The sequence below is a fragment of the Lynx canadensis genome, chromosome D2 (assembly GCF_007474595.2).
Source record: "Lynx canadensis isolate LIC74 chromosome D2, mLynCan4.pri.v2, whole genome shotgun sequence".
Classification (NCBI taxonomy): Eukaryota; Metazoa; Chordata; class Mammalia; order Carnivora; family Felidae; genus Lynx; species Lynx canadensis.
Window position 1 is genome coordinate 54,997,104 of NC_044313.2, and position 19,067 is coordinate 55,016,170.

General features: G+C 58.3%; 1 long non-coding RNA gene across 1 annotated transcript; it reads right to left on the minus strand.

Moving 5' to 3' along the window:
• Positions 1 to 9,712: 9,712 nt before the first annotated feature.
• On the minus strand, positions 9,713 to 14,137 carry LOC115526920. The gene is made up of 3 exons (XR_004344240.1): positions 14,041 to 14,137; positions 13,740 to 13,742; positions 9,713 to 9,832 (listed from the first exon to the last, which is right to left on the minus strand). It is a non-coding gene; the product is annotated as an uncharacterized LOC115526920 (long non-coding RNA).
• Positions 14,138 to 19,067: the final 4,930 nt, after the last annotated feature.

Below are 19,067 nucleotides of genomic sequence, written 5' to 3' on the forward strand. Positions count from 1 at the left end.
GAGGAGCGGGGGGCCTCTGTAGACTCTGGGGTGGAAACAGGGAGGGGGACCCACCGGGGGAAGGGGCGAGTTTGGGCCGCGTGGGGGCCCGGGCACTGCACTGAGGAAGGCCTTCATCCCCCGGCAGCCGAGAGCGGCTCTGCTGAGCTGGGCCTGGGTACTGAGAGCCAGGACTCAGAACCCGCTGGATCGCCTGGGGCAGGGGAGACAAGAGTTGGGGGTGGAACAAAGGAGCAGCTCTAGGCTCTCCAGCAGCAGCGAGCCCCCAGGCCTGCGGGTAGAACCAGGAACCCCCCGGATGCACTGCACTGCTCCTAAACTCTCCGGTCACGCCCAAGGACATGGGCCAGTGTGGGTGTCCTGCGATGCCGGGCATGGGCCTCGAGACCGTAGGGACACCTCCAGTGGCCAGAACCTCAAAATCCTAGCTCCTGCTTTGTCTTTGGCGGGGGGTCCCTCTTCTAGTCCATCGGCTGCCTGGGACCCCCAGTGCCAGTTGTCACAGAAGGAGGGTGCTGTTCTTACAGCTTGTGGGGGCCCACGCGGCAGGGATGGGCAGGGTGACACCTGCTCAAGGCAGAGCAGGGCTGCCCCCAGGATTGAAGGATAAGCCTACAGACCAGACTCCCTGTCCCCCAGCTCTGAAAGTGCTCCTGCCCCAGGGCGGAGGCCAGTCTGGCCCAGCCCCCGGTTTCTGACGTCCAGGCACATATAATTTCTAAGAATTTGGCTACCAGACCCCAAGCCTGGCTGCTGCTATGTGGCGGGAGAGAGGAGGCCCCAAGCAGAAAGCCACCACACTTCCTCCCCAGTTTCCTCCCGCACGGCCTCCAGCTCTACTTCTCCGGACCCTTACAAGTGAGCACATCTCAGCTTCGTGGTTTCCTGTTTTCAGTGAAATTTACTCTGCGCTCCAAGCTCCATCTGCATCCATGACCACACGCTCCACCCCCAAAGGCCCTGTGGCGTCCTCCCTGCCAGCGAGGGGAGGCAGGTCTTGGGGCTGGGTAGGCCTCCTTGCTTGCCTGGGGGTGGGTGGTGCCCCTAGAGACACCTGCCCTGGTGGCTGCTTCAGGAAGTGCTCTGCACTGAGGGCCTCAGGAGCGCGGAGCCGGGCCGGGGCCTGCAGAGGTCGGGTTGGCCTGCCCCCGCAGCCTGGGCACTGCCTCCTGGAGGGGCCCCTCCTGAGTGTCAGCTGAAGCACTCCAAGGCTGGTCTCACTGTGTTGGGGGCTGGGATGATTGCTCGGGCAACTCTGGGGACACAGCAATGGGCGGAAAGGGAGACGGGTTGCCAGCCAGGATGCCGGGCGCAAAGGCCTCCGAAGCAGCGGGTACTCAGAGCCCAGCTTCGCGTCGTGTCCCAACCCCCCGGGAGCCCTGGCCACCTCGCCCTTTCACTGGGCATTCATTGCGCCCTGCTGGGCACTGTTGGCCTCTCTTTCCTGCATGGATGCTGTGTCTCCCTCACGATTCCGTGAGTTCCAAAAGGGCGGGGGTCCAGTAACGACCTGTCCTTCGGGCCCGGTTGTGGAGCTGACAGCTGAAGCGTAGCCGCAGGGCGATGGGCTGAGCCAGGATGCCAGCATCCTATTCTTTGGGCCCCTCACAGGGGCCCCTCCGGCTTTCTGCCGGGTCTAGTTCCTAGCGGCTCTGCCTGGGCTCGATGGGATCGGCTGAACAGCGACATGATGCCCCGAGCTTGCGCGGGCCGGGGGGCAGAGGTTTCCTTCTGTTTCGCAATTCTGATCTGTTGGCATGACTTCCAAGTGTACGTTGAGAGGGATTCTGAAGTATCGAGAGGGCTTAATGAGAAAACGCTGACCATCAGCTAGCCATGTGCCTCGGGCACAGGATGGAGACGTGGGCCGCGTGCCATCCCTCTGCCTTTTGAGTTCCAGCACTGCGTCGGCCGAACCACTTAATACCCGTGGTATGACTTTTTTGAATCCCCCTCCCCTGCCAGAAAACCCTGGGAGGCTTTACTGTCTCCATTTAATGCACAGGAAAAGCGAGGCCTCCAAGAGACGGGTCTTGTCACAAGTGAATGTGAAACTGGGGCGAAAGCTTCTCTGGCCAGTGCTCCTTCCTCTTCTCTGAACTGAATGGCATCACAGACCAGGACTTGGACTTTACAGGACACACCAAGGCCCTGAGGGATGAACCTGTGCCCACAAGCCCAAGGCTCCACTCCTTCTGCATCGTTCTTGCCACTCCTTTTTCTGCATGGCAACCCTGAATCCACAGCACTCCTATAGGCATGGCGGCCCGTGCCTCCCAGCTTGCTGAGAGCGAGGGAGGGCAAGGGAGCGACTCTCCACTAACGGCAGAGCCCCAGGGTCTCTTGGAGGAACTGAGCGGGTTGTAGGCGCGCCATGTGACCGCTGGGGAACATCCCTCAAGAAGCAGGGTGAGGGAAGGATCTGAATTTAATCAGCCTGGGCCGGAGGCGGCTGGCTTGCTTGGTGCACAGCACGGGGAAGGGGCCAGGCTGGGCTTTCGTGAGCCAGGGGAAGCAGGCTTCGCTACCAACAACAGGGTCCAAATTTAACAGACAGAAGAGCTCTTGGCCCTGAAGACATGAGGTCAACTGCCAAGAGCAATGTCCCAGCTCACAGACTTTCACGGGGCTATTGCTGGCAACTCTTGTACCCGCAAGTGGGTGTTGGGAGACTTCCGTCCTTCTGCCTGGACAGGTGACTTCTGCAGGTCCCTACCGGCTGGAGAAGCCAGAGCTTGTTATCTGGGACTGTCTAACCTGCTGGCTGTGATTCGTGTGGCAGGGAGGCCCCCCTCAGGCCCTTCCTCTCTCCATCCTCCTGCCAAGGTCCCTCTGTGGCTGGGCCTCAGCTCCTGACCTCCCAGTTGCCTTCCGTCCTTCCTCCCTGGGCCCGGCCCTTCCTCTTGCAGAGGCCTCCCTGACAGCCACTTTGACCCCTCCCCCGAGCCTGGCCCCCCAGCCCACGGCCCGGAGCTGGCCAGAGGGCTGAGGCTGTACAACGATTTCCCCTGGCTGGGTGGCACGCCATTGTGTGACAGACCTGGGCTGGCCCGGATACCCCTAGCTGCACAGCTGGTGATATGGGGCTGAGAGCTGGGTGGGGACAGGAATGTACAGCTCTCAGGAAACTGGGGGGGGGGGGGGCGGGGGCCCAGGGAGAAACAAAGAAATAAGAGGGCTCGGATACACGATTTCTCTTGGCAGCTGAATCCCAGGCCCCCTGCTAAGGGAGCCTCGCTATGTAAGTCACGAACGCAAACGATGCCCAGAAAACCTTCCCTGGTTCCTGGCTGCGAGTTCCTGGCACTTTATCACATCACAGAGTGGTACCTCTCTGTTACAGGTCCATTTCCCCCGCTAGATTGTAGGCTCGTTGAGGGCAGGACTGCGCCCAACTCAGGTCTGACTTCCTAGCTTCAAGCACGGGCCTGGCACGTATTTGGTGTTGAATGAAGGACGCCTTGTGCCAGCGAGGGCTGGCTTGAGCCAGGCAGATGACTGCAGGTGGGAACAAGAGGATGGTGTGTGGGTCTGCTGGGCACCTCTGGACGGATATGTGCAGGGTGACCTCCGCCCATAAAACCATGGTGAACCTTTCCTGGAACCTTTGGGATGGTTGGTCTGATGCTGCTCATGGCTCTGGCTTAACCCTACTGCCTTGAGTAACCATCTAGTGAAATCTGCCCAGGAGCAGAGAAGGGCCATCCTCTGCTCACCTCTGGCTTGGCCCTTAGCTTTGTGCTCAATCCTGCGGGTTCACTGTCTAGAGGTGACAGTCTGATCAGTGGAGGCAAATCTTCTAGGGTCCGGTGCTCCTTGGAGGCAAATGCCAATCGTAGTGGGGGCCAAAAGGAAGCCAGATGTTGCCTCCAAAACTCAGAGTCTTAGAACGTCACGGGTCTCACCGACTGCCTCCCCAGGAAACTCTAGTACCGTAGGGGAGGGGGAGGGGAGAGTAGGGGTGAGATCGGTGTGTTCACCGGCCTAGGTCAGGACGAAGAGTACCGGCCTGGCATATGCTCTCGGTTTCCCACCCTGGACCTATTCTCTACCCTTCCCTCACTAACAAGCCCTGCTTTTGTTGGAGGCAGTGATATATGTGGCTCCCACATAATAAATAGGTCAATCCTGACAATTCTGTCATTTTTTTTCCCAACCTCCCTTGCAGCTAGGATGCCCTAGGAACCGTTTCTGACCACAGACATACGCAGAAGTCTGGAGAGTCGTTCTGGAAAAACTTTGCTTTCCTGAGGAAGGGGCAGAAATGGCTCGCATAGCTCTTTGTCTTCTTGTCATTTCCTGCCTTGAATGCTGACATGATGGCTGGAGCTATAGCAGCCACCTAGGCACCATGGGGGAAAGGTCAAGAGGCATCAGCTCTGACGTCATGGAGTGCAAAATCAACATTCGTGATTCTCTCCAGGATTTTTGTTATGTGGATAAAATGCATTCTGATTTATTTACGACTCTAGAATTAAGTTTCTGTCACTTGTAGCCAAACACGTCTCTAATTGGAGAGATGACCAGGATGATGACTTTTCCTGAAGCCTGGTGCAATTAGCGAGGGGTTGTCAAAATGGGGTCCTTCCCTGTCACCACAATAACTGATACCCCTACCTGTTCCCCCCCTTAGGTAGTTATATGTGTCCTGTAAATGTGCCTCTGGCCCACTGGGTGTGAAGGGTTGAAGTGATTAGTGGTGACACTGACAGCTATGGAGCTCAGGATGCCCAGGGCGTGCCCAGAGCCAGTCCCATTTCCTGGGCAGCTCAGAATGTGGTTTCCTAAGATTGGCCGAATTCCACCATCCTCCCCAGAGACACTCCAGATAAGCAGCCCCGCCCAGACCTGCTCTGCCCCCCAGTCCCTAGTGCTGCTGCCAAAGGGAAGGGTCTGACAGAGTCGCCTGTTGGGGGCAGAGGGACAGAGCTGAGGCCTCATTGACGATCAGGTCTCTAGGGCACAAATTACAAAAACGTCCTCCATCCTTCACACCTCCCTGTATCCACACTCTTAGCGATGGGACTTTGCAGCTCATTCCTTTGAAAGATAGAGTGTATCTCTCTATACCTTGAACCTGGGCTGGCCTTGTGACTTGCTTTGGCCAAGAGAATGTGGTAGAAGTAACCCCGGTCCGGTTCTAAGCCTGGACTCAAGAGGCCTTGCAGGCTTCTGCTGTCTCTCCTGGACCCTAATTTTTTTTCAAATGTTTATTATTTTTCTGAGAGAGAGAAACACGGAGTGAGAGCCGGGAAGGGCAGAGAGAAGAGGGAGACACAGCATCCGAAGCAGGCTCCAGGCTCTAAGCTGTCAGCACAGAGCCCGACGCGGGGCTCGAACCCTCGAACCATGAGATCATGACCTGAGCCGAAACCGGACGCTTAACTGACTGAGCCACCAGGCACCCTATCTTCTGGACCCCTTTCCAGGTCCACATGAATAAGCATGGGCTAGCCTTCTGGAAGACGAGAGACGGGTGGCCCTGTCACCCTAGCTGATAGGCGTCCAATGTCACCCCTAAAATCATAGCCGTCCGATGACACACAGCTGCCACACAACACATGTGAGAGCCCAGCTGAACCAGGTCTAAATTGCCAGCTTGTAGAACTGCGCTAAATCGGCGGTTGTATTCCATCCCTCTGGTCTGCTTGGCCGCGTGGCCTTCCTGCAGCCGTACATCCTCCACAGGGTTTACCAAGCACTTCCAGAGACACGAGCTAATTCAATTCCCCAGACACCACCTAAGAGGCGACATCATCTCCCTTTGCAGATGACGAGACCAACGTTCCAGGATGTTCTGACTTGCCAGCACTCGTGCAGCCAGCTCACAGGGCCAAGTCTTCCACTCTCAATGTGCACATGGCTCCCACTCCGGCCCATCACCCCCTCCCCCACCCCCCACCCCCCGCCCCCGACCATCTCGCCGTCCGGCCCCACGGGGCCCACCTGCTTCTCCAACCTTGCAAACTCTGCACACTGACTTGGGCAGAGGCTCTGCCCATTCAAGTAGCACGCTGGACCAAGAGCATCAGTCTCTTGCAACCCAGATGTACCATGATGGCATGTCACGGCAGCATGACGGAGGGGAAGAGAGTACCTCTTCCTGCCTGGCACAGGGTATGGGTTAATGCAGCCTCACAGGTACACGGCTTGGCAGGTGGAGTGGGGGCTGCCCAGGCCCCAAGGCACAGGCTCAATCTGTACGACCCCAGAGAAGTGCTCTGTTGGAGCAGAGAGGACCGCACAGAGGCTCTGAGTGGCTACGGATGCAGGTGAACCGGCACGCGCGGGCCCGCCATAGATACGTCTAGGCTGGCCACCTAACGGCACGATAAAGGAGCTGTCGAGGATTTACCCACCGTAGGAATTCCGGTTCCACACGTCTTGTTCCCCCCTGCACAGAAGGCGCAGCTGCCCCCTACGCCCCCTCCCCTGCCCGCAGCCGCTGCCGTTACTCACCGACAGGGTGGGGGTGCCTTCGTCCTCCACGGTGACCACCAGGTGGTAAAAGCCCTGGCGCTCGCGGTCGGGCGGGGCGGGCCGCGTAGCGATCTCGCCACTGATCCGGTCCATGCGGAAGGTCATGTCCTCATTGCCCTCAGTGATGTAGTAGGACAGGACGCTGTTGATCCCAATGTCACGGTCGGTGGCTCTCACCTGCACCACAGCAGTACCCCCGCCCACGTTCTGTGGGGAGAGCGGGGGAAAGAGGTCATTCTGGATTCGAAGCCCCCGGGGGCAAAGGGTAGCACCTGCTTCTGGGAGCCCGAGGGCTCCACCTGGGCCTTCAGAAAGTTTTGCTCTACCGGGGAGCACCGATGAGGAGCATAAAGATGATGGTGGCGAACCTCCTGTGGGCACCCACTGCATGCGGGGCTGCCTTAATTCACTGATTCTTCTCCGTAACTCTCTGAATGAGGTATGAGTCATCCCCATTTACAGCTGAGAAAACCGAGGCACGGAGAAAGAACGTATGCAGGTCACACAGCCTGTCAGTGGCAGAGCCAGGGTCTGACTCATGGGAGCCTGGCCTGAGACCTGGCCTTCAAACCCCTATACCGTCTTGCTTTTGTGGACATCTAATCTGGCACGTTACCCAGCAACGCTGAGGCAAGAGTTTCCCCGAGTGGCTCAGTCTTGCGACTGAACGATAAATGTGTCGTCTCGTTTAAGAGCAGCTCTCCTGGGACAAATCTCTCAGTGCCCTGTCGGCGGTGAGAGGCCACTCTCTTCTTTCTCTCTCCTCTGGTCCCTTCTTCATGCCTCCCACAAAAGGATACTGTGTTCCAGGAGCTGGCATTAGGGCTGGAATTGTGGGTGAGTGAGCCACGCCCCCACCCACGAGATCCGAGAGACTAGTGGGCCAGGCAGACATTTAAACGGGTGCTTCACGGTCACTCACACCCACTGTCCACCCTGGGTGGCCAGCTGCCCTCACCTCGTTCACGCTGACATTGTACCCCAAAGGGCTCTCAATCACGGGAGGGTTGTCATTGACATCCAGGATGGTCACCTGCAGGATGTGGTCCTTCTTCCGTGGAGGGGTGCCACGGTCGGATGCTACGACCTGGAGGAGGGAGGTGACTGGATTCAGGGCCAAAGGTAGGGGAAGGATCAGGATCACGGAGTCTTAAAGGGCAGTCTGCCTGGTGGGGAGGACTGGGAGGGCGGAGAGATTCACTGGTCCATCCCTGTCCCTGGGTGGCCTGCCAGCTCTGGGTTCTCCCCAGGATTTTGCCTTCGCCCCACGCTGCAAACAATCCTTGCCTAATTATTATCTGGCTTGGGACCGTCATTTGGAATCTGATTCTGATGTGCCTAGGCTTTCCCTCCTGATCCTACCTCTGGCTTTATTCTGGGCCGTGCCAGACCCTGACCATGACCTGGGCCTGTGACCCAGGGACCCTGCCTTTAGCTTCAAATACCTCTGTTCTATGCACTCCTGTGAAGTCTGGCAAATAGCCTCCTATAATCATTTCCAATGAGCTGGAGTTCTCCCCATAGCCCGAGCCTATCCCTGGGAGCCTAGATGCTTCCTGGATGCCTCCGGGGCAGCAGAAAGGGCTCTCCAGGCTCAGACCCCTGCAGAAATACACCCGTGGTGTCCCCAGACTCCCCAGGAAACATGCCAGTCACAACAATTCAGCAATAATGGTGGCTTTTGTGAGTTCTCACAGCTGCACTTTTTCTCACCTGAGCAGAGACAGACCAGGGTTTTTTTTTTTTCCTGCCCGTCACACAAGAGGGGACACCAAGGCGCTGAGAGAGTAAACAACTTGCCCAAAGGCCTGTTGTGTGTGGGAGAGTCGGGGCTCTTTGGGCTCTGCCAGGCTCTCTCTCCTGGTTCTTATGGCGGGGACGGACACCTGTGTAGCTGCCTGCTCTGGGTCCGCTGGGGACTAGCGACACGGGGAAGCTAACCGCCAGGGTGTGCCGACCTCTCTTCTGGATGGTCAACAGAGATGCCGGGGAGGGGGGCGGTCCCCACCTTAAGGATGTAGTGGTCTAGTTCTTCTCTGTCCAGGGGCCTGGCCACGAACACTTCGCCAATGGAGTCATTGGTGGTGACGATGTCAAAGGCCCCAGCGATGTTGCCAGAGGCCAGGGAGAAGACCACCTGCCAGGGAGGACGAAGGGTGAGGGTGAGGACAGGCCGCTAGGTCAGGCCAAGGGTCCCTCCCCAGCCCTCTGCTCAGTAAAGGCATTTTAAAAAGACAGCGTTTTATGCAGATGTGGTTATGCCCTTCAAAATGTGTGTGGCAGGCCCACTGAGGCAGCGTGAGGCCTGTGGCAGGTTCCTGGGCGGGGGGGGGGGGGGGGATGTCAACATACTGGCCCAGGGGCCAGAGGGGTGGGTGTGAGTCCCACTGCACGGATGTCTCCCAGGACAGGAGTGGGGAAATACCGACACTTCTGGAGACTGTCAGAAGCAGGCATGAGCCCTAGTGTGTGAGAGGAGTTCCGTCTGGCCCTCACAACAACGGTCAGAGGGAGATGTTCTTCAGGTTGCAGCCAGGAGGCTCAGAAACACAGAACGGCTGGCCACGATCACACGGCTCGCAAATGCCCAAGAGAGTGAAGATTCGAACGCCTGCGCTTCTGACCCCAAAGCCAGCCCCGCAGAGGTGTGCAAGCCATTTGTAAATGGCGGAAGCTCCCCAAACGTACCACCCAATTCACAGGGCAGATTAAAGCCACGGAAAGACTGATATGCTCTATCGCCCCTCCTCCTTGTGCTCTGGGGTGGCCGGAGCTAGAGTGCGTGTGGAGGGGGCATTTCCTGCTGTGGGACGGAACCCCACGCCCCACCCGGCCAAAGCAGGAGGGAGGAGGGGGCACGTCCTCTCTGAGACCTGGGGCCACACTGGGAGGGCTGGTCTGGGGCCTGGCACACGGGTGTGGATAAGGGGAGGCAGGAGTCACCGGGAGAGATAAACCCTCGTGCTTTCAGCCTGCCGTGGAGGGCTGAGCTGTGGCCGGCCTTCGGGCTCTGTGTTCACCGGACCCGGGCAGGGCCAACAGCCTGCACAGCTCTGCCTCCTTTCCTTGACCGTGGACTCGGGTTGAGGGCAGGGCAGCACTGCCCGGGGCTGGGCGGAACCTGAATGACTCTCCTCGAGCTGAGAGGCTGCAGAAGCCTCTTACTGGCAGGCAAGGTCCAAGTATTTTACGTGGCGCCCACCTGCCCATTGCTGCCAGCGTCGGGGTCCCGGGCCTTGACGGTGGCCACACGCTGGCCCACAGGGCAGTCCTCAGGCACGCTGACTGCTGAGTCGGAGGTGAAGTCAAACCGGGGACTGTTGTCATTCTCATCCAGCACCGTGATGTAGACCTGTGGGGAAGGTAGCCAGAGACCTAGCCCCTCCTTCCCCTTCCCGGTTCCAAACGCCAGGCTCCCACCGTGGGTCCGGTGGGGACCAGACCTCTGATGATTCCGGAATGGCAGGTAGCGCTGAGAGCCTGCCTGGGCCAGTCTGGACTTTCCACGGGGATCTCGGGCACATTTTTCCCAGCGGTATGATGGGAGAGGGTTGTACGTACCGCTGTGCTGGGGCCAGGACAGCAAGGAAGGGTGTGGGGGACTCAGAGCTAGAAGGCGTGGGCCTTGGCTGAAGGGGGCAGAGGCTACTCAGGAAAAAAATCCATGAGGAATGCCAGCTTGGCGTTGGTAGGGCTTCCTGTTTTTCAAGAGGAACTAGGAACCCACATTTTTATGAGGAATTCGGTGGTGATTAATAAAAACTAAAGGAAACACTTATGTGCAGGCTGGCCAAAACACATCTGGCCGCCAGAGACTGCCCGAAGGCCTCTTCTCTTGTGCATCTGGGTCAGAGGGAAGGAAATAGGGCTTAGGCACAGGAGGGGGCCGTGAGGTAGCTTGGAGGCCCCAGTGGGGACAGGAGAGGAATTTCCAACTGTCAGATGAAAACTGGGAACGTGCAAATTGCAGACAAAGAGCATGCTGTTTTGTGTCTGCAGCTCCTAGCTCCCGGACGGACACACCGCTCCTTAGGTTCACCGACGCGAGGGTTCAGGTAGGGCGGGAGGAGGCTCAGGTTTTAGGGATCCCAGGCCAGGCTTTCTCCCACTGCCCTGCTCCAGGCCAGACCTCATCCTCTCCTTCCCTGGGCCTGGGGTTAAGGGGCTCCCAGGCTTGCCTGCCTACCCCCGGTGTATATAGGCCCCCACAGGGAGCCTGTGGAGCCCCCGCTCCCACAGAGGAGATCACCGCATCCTCCCTGCCCGTCAGGTCTTCCTTCTTTCCATCCTAGCCACGCCTCCGTACCTTTAGGCAGCTGTCACAGCCGCCAGGCAACAAGCCCAGGCTTAGTGACAGCACCAACTCCACCATTTACTGGCTGTGTGGCTTTGGAAAAAATTATTCAACCTCTCTGATCTTCCATTTCCTCAACTGAAAGTAGGAACAAAAACACATACAGCACCGGGAGGCTTTGGGGAATGGAGGAGCGAACAAGAAGTCGAGGGGTGGGACAAGGTGGTCCCCGTCCCGCGCCCTGCCTGGCAGACACACGTGATCTCACGAGCCAAGGCTTTGCCCATCCATCATGATTTTGGTCAGGGAGTTCTGTGAAGTCCCAGAGCCCCAGTCTGCTCACCTGTGAAATGGGTACAATAATGCCCACCATGCTGTCAGGGCAGAACCAGACAAGGCTTCCGTGCCCTGATTCCTCCCAAACTCTCTGGCCGGGGTCAAGGCCTGCTTTAGGCTTCCTGTGCTCCCTTCCACCATAGGGCCTTTGCATATGCTATTCCCTCTGCCTTCACACTCTTCCTTCTTGGCTGGGTAAATGTCTGTCTATGCTTTCTGTGGATCTCAGCTTGAGTCATTTCCTCAAGGAAGCCCTCCTCAATTTCCTTGGCATCTTATTACACATTTTCCTGTAGCATACGTTTATTGGTGTGATTATTGATTTATTAACGTTTGTTTATTTTTTTGGGGGGGGGAGGGAGGGAGGAAGGGGCAGAGAGAGAGGGGGGACAGAGGATCCAAAGCGGGCTCCACGCTAACAGCAGAGTCCGACGCGGGGCTCGAACTTGAGAACCGTGAGATCATGACCTGAGCCGAAGTTAGAGGCTCAACCGACTGAGTCACGCGAGTGCCCCTACTGGTGTGATAACTTAATCAATATTCCTCTCCTCTCCCACTGTATCTTATGTTTGTGAAGACAGAGGCTGTGTCTGATTTTGGTTTCCTGTTGTACCCTGAGCCCAGCCCACAGCCTGGCACACAGTAAGTGCTTCCTCTAGGATCACCACTGGGATGTCCTTTGTGAGGTGCTCCCAGCATGGGGAGTCAGCCTCAGTGGGCGAGAACAGAGGGCAGGGGCCAAGGTTTACAGCATTAGATCTGGGTCTGTGTTCCTACCCAGGGCCTCACGATCCATATCTGCTTCCCCTGGTCCCAAAGGCCTGATGGTGTTACTCAAGAGCCTGCCCCAGTCTGTCCCTTCCTGCTGCCTCCCCGCCCCTCCCAGGGCCCACGGGGGCTGCTGGGGTCAGGGAGGAGTCAGGTGTAGGTGAGCTGTGGTTTGGGGGTTCCGGCCTTGCAGAGGAAATGGTGTCACCTTTAAAAGGCCCCTCAGCCTGCCTCCACCCTAGCACCTCCGACAGTGCTTGGGCCGACAGAGCAGGTGTATCTGGCACAGTGGCCCCTGGAGCCCGAGAGGAAGCCAGGGCAGAAGCAAAAGGCCATAGGTCCTGCTTCCTAGAAGAGGGCGAAGTGACTGGAAATCCAGGGGCCTGCACAGAAGTACACGTTCTAAAATGCCCTTGCCAGCCCAGCCCATGCAGAGGAAGAAGGGCTTCCGCAGCCTTGGTGGGGAGGGTCCTAACCATCCTGCTGCTTCTCGGGCTCCACCTGGCCTCGGCTCCCAGACTCCCCACACTACGATGGGTGAGCTGCAAATGGGCCCAAGCTGCAGATGAGGCTGCCGAGGCCCAGTGAGAGGGCCCCACGGAACCCGAGTCTCAGCTCCTCTGGCTGGGGTGGCCAGGAGCCTGAGCTGGGAGGTACGGGACACAGGGCACCTGCCTAGTGTCCCCCACTGAGGGTTCTGCTCACCGGCTGCCCTCTGGGACTCCTAGTGGGCCAAGGGGAGCTATGTGGCTCCCGGCTGCTCATGGCCTCACTACCCCTAGGCTGGCCCCGTGGATGGCGGGGGCTTTGGGGTACCCTCAAGCCCCCGCCAGGGCCATTGGAACTGAGTACCTGCAGGGGGCAGTGGCGCAGAGGACCCTAAGCAAGCGCATTTGGCTCTTAGCCTGGACAATAGGTTGATTTCTATCCTTCTAGGCTAATGTCATAGGGACTGGGTGGGGAGTGAAAATGTGGTCGTAACCAAGACTGCTGCTGAGCTGGCTGCCCCATGTGACCTACAGACGGCCTGCCCGGACTGGCTGGGACCCAAGCCGAATCAATTGTCAATGTTCTCATCGTCACTGCAGGATGCCACCCCGGGGCCCGCCCCTGTTTCAGCCCCGAGCCTCCCAGCCTGAGGTCCCTTGCCTGCCTCTCCCACCCTCCTAGGAACCTTGCCTGACACCTGTGACCTCGGCAGTCATGCTCCTCAAAACGCTCTGAGCATGTGGTCTCTGCCCTCAAGCCCTTCGAGTCCTCGAGGGCAGTGACTCACCCTGTGCCCACGGCTGCCCTTGTCTAGGACCCCTCAGGCCCTGGCACTGTGTGTCCCACCTCACGCGCGCAGTAATAGAATGCGCTCCTTCCCCCAACCCCCGAGAGAGGGCGAGGTTCCTCTTTACCGATGCCACTCCCATCATATGCTCCTTGGGTCTTGGGGTCTAGTTTACAAAGGGCTTCTTATCCGTCACCGCCCGCCAGCGTCAGGGCTGCTGGCACCATCCTCATTTTAGACCCAAGGAGGGGAAGCACAGAGAAGTGGAGCGACTTGCCCGTGTCACCCAGCCAGTGAGGAGCAGAGCTGGGGCGAAGCCTCAGCGTTCCTTCCATCGTGTGTTCCACCTACGGTGCGCTAGGGTCCCCGCCCCGGGCCCCGTGGGCTGGCAGGAAGGGCAGAGCCGGAGATGGGGAATGTGCCCGAGAGGGGCTGGGCCCGAGGGGGCTGGGCAGGAACCTGCTGCAGGCCTGTCCCTGTGCCTGTCTCCAGCGGAGGCAGGAAGGTGCAGGGCTACGTGGGGACCGAGCCGGCAACGGCCACAGCCAACACACAGGGGGGAGCCCCGGTCCACAGGCCACTCACCTTCTGTAGGCAGGGCCGGCGGGAGGCCACGGGAGAGAAGAGGCAAGGGTGCGAACAGTTAGCAGTCTGCAGCGCTCCCAGCACGCGCCAACGCCCCCCGCACCGCACCCCTCCCTCCGGCTCTCTATCTGTGGTCTCTGGGCCGCCCGGGGAGGTGTGGCACGACTGGCCACAGCGGTCAAAAGCCTCACCCATTTGTGGCCTGGCCCGTGCGTGGGGTGGCTGGTGAAGATGCAGGCTTTGGGGTGCCTTGGGGGCAGTGAGCTATACCTGTGGGGCTCTCACCCGGGGACCCACTCACCACGGTGGAGTCCGCCTTGGGGCCGCCGTCATCTGCCACCACCGTCAGGGTGTAGAAGTCGCCTTTTTCCCGGTCCACCAGGCCCTTGACTGTGATCACGCCCTGTGGGGAGGGGGCCAGACGGGCGAGTGACAACGTCCTACCCACCGGGCGGAGGCCACCCCGCCCCCAAGCAGCCCCGCGCTCCGGTCAAACCAGAGTCCTCGCTACTCCCAAACCTGCCTACTTCCCCACTTCCTTGTCGCTCCCTCTGCCCGGCAGAACCTCCCCGTGAAGCTCTGTCGGCCCAAACCCTACTTCTTTCTCAGATCTCACTCAGATGCCACCTCTGCTGTCTTCCCCAGCCAGGTAAGATCCCTCTCGCTCGGGCCTCAGGCAGCAACATCCCACCTGCGTTGTAGTTCTCTTTACATCTTCCCTTGCGGTGCCCTGATGTGCACCCTTGATTATGCCTGCTTCTCCTCCCAGTCTCAGGACTCTTTGAAGGCTGGGAATGCTTGTTCATCTTTGTGAACCCAGTATTCCCTAGGATAAGGCCCGCACACTGTGCACTTGCCTATTTTTAAAATTTTTTTTTAATGTTTATTTATTATTGAGAGAGAGAGAGAGAGAGAGAGACAGCATGAGCAGGGGAGGGGCAGAGAGAGAGGGAGGGAGACACAGAAGCCAAAGCAGGCTCCAGGCTCCGAGCCGTCAGCACAGAGCCCGACGCGGGGCTCGAACTCACAGACTACGAGATCATGACCTGTGCCGAAGTCGGTCGCTCAACCAACTGGGCCACCCCGGCGCCCCTACGCTTGCCTATTTTCAAAGAAGGGAGGCCGAGAAAAGACACGTTAAAGCAAAGATGGAAGAGTAACAGCCGGATGGTAGATGAGAGACTGGCTGCTACCGAGCTAAGACCAGCTACTGTGATGAAGCACTTTATATCTGAGCTTCCTAACAGCCAAGGTAAAAAGAGAAATGTGATGACTTACCTAGCTGTCGTCGTCTGGTAACAAGAAGGTTACCGGGTTGCCTACGTATAAACTTTACCTTACCCCTGAATATGGAGAGGAATGTTTCCTAGGGATATTTATCTCAAAGACACTTTATGACGAAGAGGAGAGTGCCATGCATATTGAAGGAGCTCAATAAATGTTGGTTAGCTGCAAAAGGATTGAGCTTCCTGCCCCTTAGAGCCCTTGCTGTGTCTGCTCCCAGTCTCCCTCACCGTGACGGAATCTATCTTGAAGAGGGCTTTGGCCTGGGTGCTGGTATAGGCGTCGAAGCGGTAGGTGATCTGATTGAGGTTGTCAATGGAGTAGGCCTGGACCCGCACAATCTCGGTGCCCAGGGCCAGGTTCTCCAAGATGGCAGCCTCGTAGGAGGCATTGGAGAACTGCACAGCCTCATCCAGCTCGTTGAGCAGAGTGATGTAGACGCTGCAGAAGCCCTGGTTGAAGGGGGGTGCCTGGTCGGTGGCAGACACGTTCATTAGGTAGCTGGTTTTGGTCTCATAGTCCAGGTAATCAACGGTGATGATAAGCCCCGTGCTCTCGTCAATCTCAAACTTCCCCTCCGCGCCGGACAGAATGCGGTAATTCACCAGGCCACCGTCCCCTGTGGGAACACCCAAGAGGTTGTGCTGTCCCAGACCGGTGTGGGGCTGCCCTGGGGCTTCCCAAGGTGCCGCCAGCACACCTGCTGCTGACCCTGAGGGACACAGGGTGAGGGGCCTTGGCCGGCCTGCCCGGTGTGCACTGTCCCCCACCCCTGTGGGCTGGGTTGTCCCAGGAGCAGCGGCAGAGGACGGGGTCAAGGTCTGTGTGGACAGCAAGGCCCAGCACACACAACCCCTCTCGGGCTTGGCTTTGGCATGAGAGAGGCACTGGTGGGATTTGGTTCTGCTTCTGGAGCCTCCAAATTCAAGTTCAGGTATCTCCCTTGGGTATTTGGACATTAGGGATCTCTTGTAGGGGGAACTTTCATCTACAAAGTGTCAGACAGGGGCAGCATCCTCAGAAGTGGCCGACACTCCACGTGGCCCCTCCAGCCAAAGGGTTCTAGTAACAGGGATACCTCCCCCCCCTCCCCCCCACTCCTCCACTTCAAACCCTCGGCCTCAGCGCGCTCTTCAACAGGAGTTCGAGTTGGGATTCCTCAGCTGAAGTCCACAGGCATTGAAGGGAATGGCCACAAAACCACTCAGGAAATCTCAGACTTCCTTGAAAGCATTTGCAAAGCTCGGGATGGATATACATCTTTCTGGGATTTTTCTAGAGAGGTATGCACAGCTCTCACTAATTTCTCAAAAGGATTCCTGACCCAGAAAAGGCCACGAAGCAGTGGGCAACGGTGACATGTGGGATCTGACTCGTACGAAAGTGCCATATAAGGAATGGCAACCGACCTGAGAGTTTTCAGGCCTGTTGCTCCCGCCACCCCATCCTGTGCCCCAGCGGGGCTGAGGGTGCGGAGAGGGGCTGACATGAGGCGACGCTGGGGGGCTGGGAAGCTGGGAGCAGCTCAGGGAGCCTCTCCAGGGGGGCAGTGGACCCCTAGGAAAGGGTCCCACTCTGGCTGCCTCCCTGGCTGGGGGTAGAGGCCCACATAGCTGGGCCCCATGAAGAGGGCCACAGTGACCTGGCCCCTTTCTCCTTTGTTGTGCACTGCCACCTGGGGCCCTCTCTGGCGCTCAGGGTCCTTGGCGAGGTCTCGACTGCCTTCAGAGCATTGCAGAACCCTGCCCTTTGTGGAGCAAGTGTGTGTCAGGCCCTGAGCTAGGCCTGTAGGACACGGAGCCGCTTCTGGCTGGAACAGCAGGCTTCAGCCAGCTGTGTGACAAGTCCTTTACCTCCCCCAGCACTGCCCGGCCCCCGGCCAAAGGCTAGCCAGGAGCTGCGGGTCCCCCAGTGAGAAACCTAGACTTTCCAAGCGTGGGACCTACCCTCTCTCCATCTGGAGACTGGGACAACTCCCTGACTTCAGTCCTTCTAGGCCCGTGCATCTGGTGGGGATGCTACCAGGACTGTCCCCGAAGTCCCTCCCCAGCTTGGGAGCTGCTGGATGGGGGAGCCCGAGCCATCCCAAGGAAGACAGGCTCCACAGGAGCAGGAGGGATGAGCTAGAGGGGGTCACTCTAGGGAGCCGGACTCCCCTGTTTCCCCAGCCGGCCTCACCAGTGTCTCGATCTGTGGCTCGGACGACGATGACCGATGTGCCGATACCCGCGGTCTCTCGAAGCCCCAGGCGGCTGTACTGCTGCTGTGTGAACACGGGGGCCTCGTCATTGACATCCTCCACGTACACTATCACCTGTAGGAGCCAGACCGGGGGTGGAAGGTCAAGGTTGGGTGGAGACCCGAGAAGTCCAGGGCTGGGCCCACCTGGGCCTGCATGTGTGGCCGCTGCTCTCCCGGGCCAGCGGTGAGCTCTCTATGGAAGGCCTGGGGCTATCTGGTTGGTCACCGTGTCCCCCGACCTTGCACGGTGCCGGGCATGGGGCAGGTGCTCAAACATCATTTTATCGTTCTCTTGGTTCCGCCACTAACCCTGTGGGAACCCGTGACTCTTTGTGGCCGTCAAGTTTCTCAGCTATGACACAGTAACGTATCGGCGTCATGATTCGTGCTCTGAGCCATTTCTAGGGTTGCTATGAAGACAAAACCAGCCAGGCCTTGCAAAAGTACTTAAAAAGTTGAAAGTGACCCCATTCAAACATCAGCAGAGGACGCTGGTGCTCAGACCCCTGTGGATGCTCAGGCACCTTCTCTGAATGCTCTTGCTGTCTGCGGCCAGGAACCGTGGCTCTTTTCGGGGGACTAACCCCAGCCCACCCAGGCTGCTGAACACCAACACCCAGAGAGCCAGAAGTGCCTGGGAATTCTGTCCGCGCCCCCCCCCCCCCCCGCCCCCGACACCCGGGGCGGTCCTTAGCCAGTGGCTGATGGGCGTGGAGTATAAATACTCTGGCTTCCTCAGCCCTGATTGGGTCCTTGGAGTGATTCTCTCCAGAGCTCTCTGCGGGACTGAGCCAAAGTTCCCACGGGGCGGCCCTTCCTTCCTGGTCCCATGCCCCTTTTGGCAAATTCTCCTGGGGATCCTTTCTCCTTATCACCTTCATAGCAACTCTTGTCTCAGGATTTGCTTCTGAGGATCCTGGCCAAGAAAGTGCCTATATCCGAACTGCAGAATTAGGCACGATTTTCATCACTGCTTAGGTGTACTTTCTAATTGCTCTTTAAAGAACATGTGTCTTTGCGGAACAGAAGGAAAACAGTTTAAGAGCTGTTAGTGGAGAGAGAGTCTGTGGCTAGAGATCAGGGTCATGGCTCTTCCTTTTGCCACACCACCTGCCCCTGCCCCTCACCTACACACAGGGGCACGGGGAGGGTCTGGCCCAGGATGGGCAGGACCAGGTCTGTGTCCAGAAGGAGCAGTGTGGTAGGGAAGGGGCGCGTGTCACAGAGCGCTGGTGCTTAAGGAGCCACAGGGAGGCCCAGGGCCTTTGCCTCTTCTCCAAGATGGGGGGGACCGTGGCCCAGGCAATGTGAGAGCACTAACATTGGGTTTCTGGTTCATCGCTGCCTTTGGGATCAGCCCTGGGTTCTTTAACTGTTATTATTAAATTTATTTTGAGAGAGAGAGAGGGAGAGAGAGAGAGGGAGAGAGAGAGAGAGGGAGAGAGAGAGAGGGGGAGGGGGGAGAGGGAGAGAGAGGGAATGCCATCATGAGAGAGCAGGAGCAGGGGAGAGGGAGAGAGAGAGAATCTCAAATAGGCTCTGCACTGTCAGTGCAGAGCCCAGCGCGGGGCTTCATGCCATGAACCGCGAGATCAAGACCCGGGCCGAAGCCAAGAGTTGGATGCTTAACTGAGTGAGCCACCCAGGCACCCCTACTCTGGCTTTTCTTCTGGGCTTAGCCGGAAAGTTGCTGAAGAAAGTGAAGGGGCTTCTGTTAGCACAAGCACAAACGGTGGCCTGACCAGTAGAGGACTTGGGGGCTGGGGGAGGCTGGTAGCAGACGTAGGGGGGCAGAGAGGCACA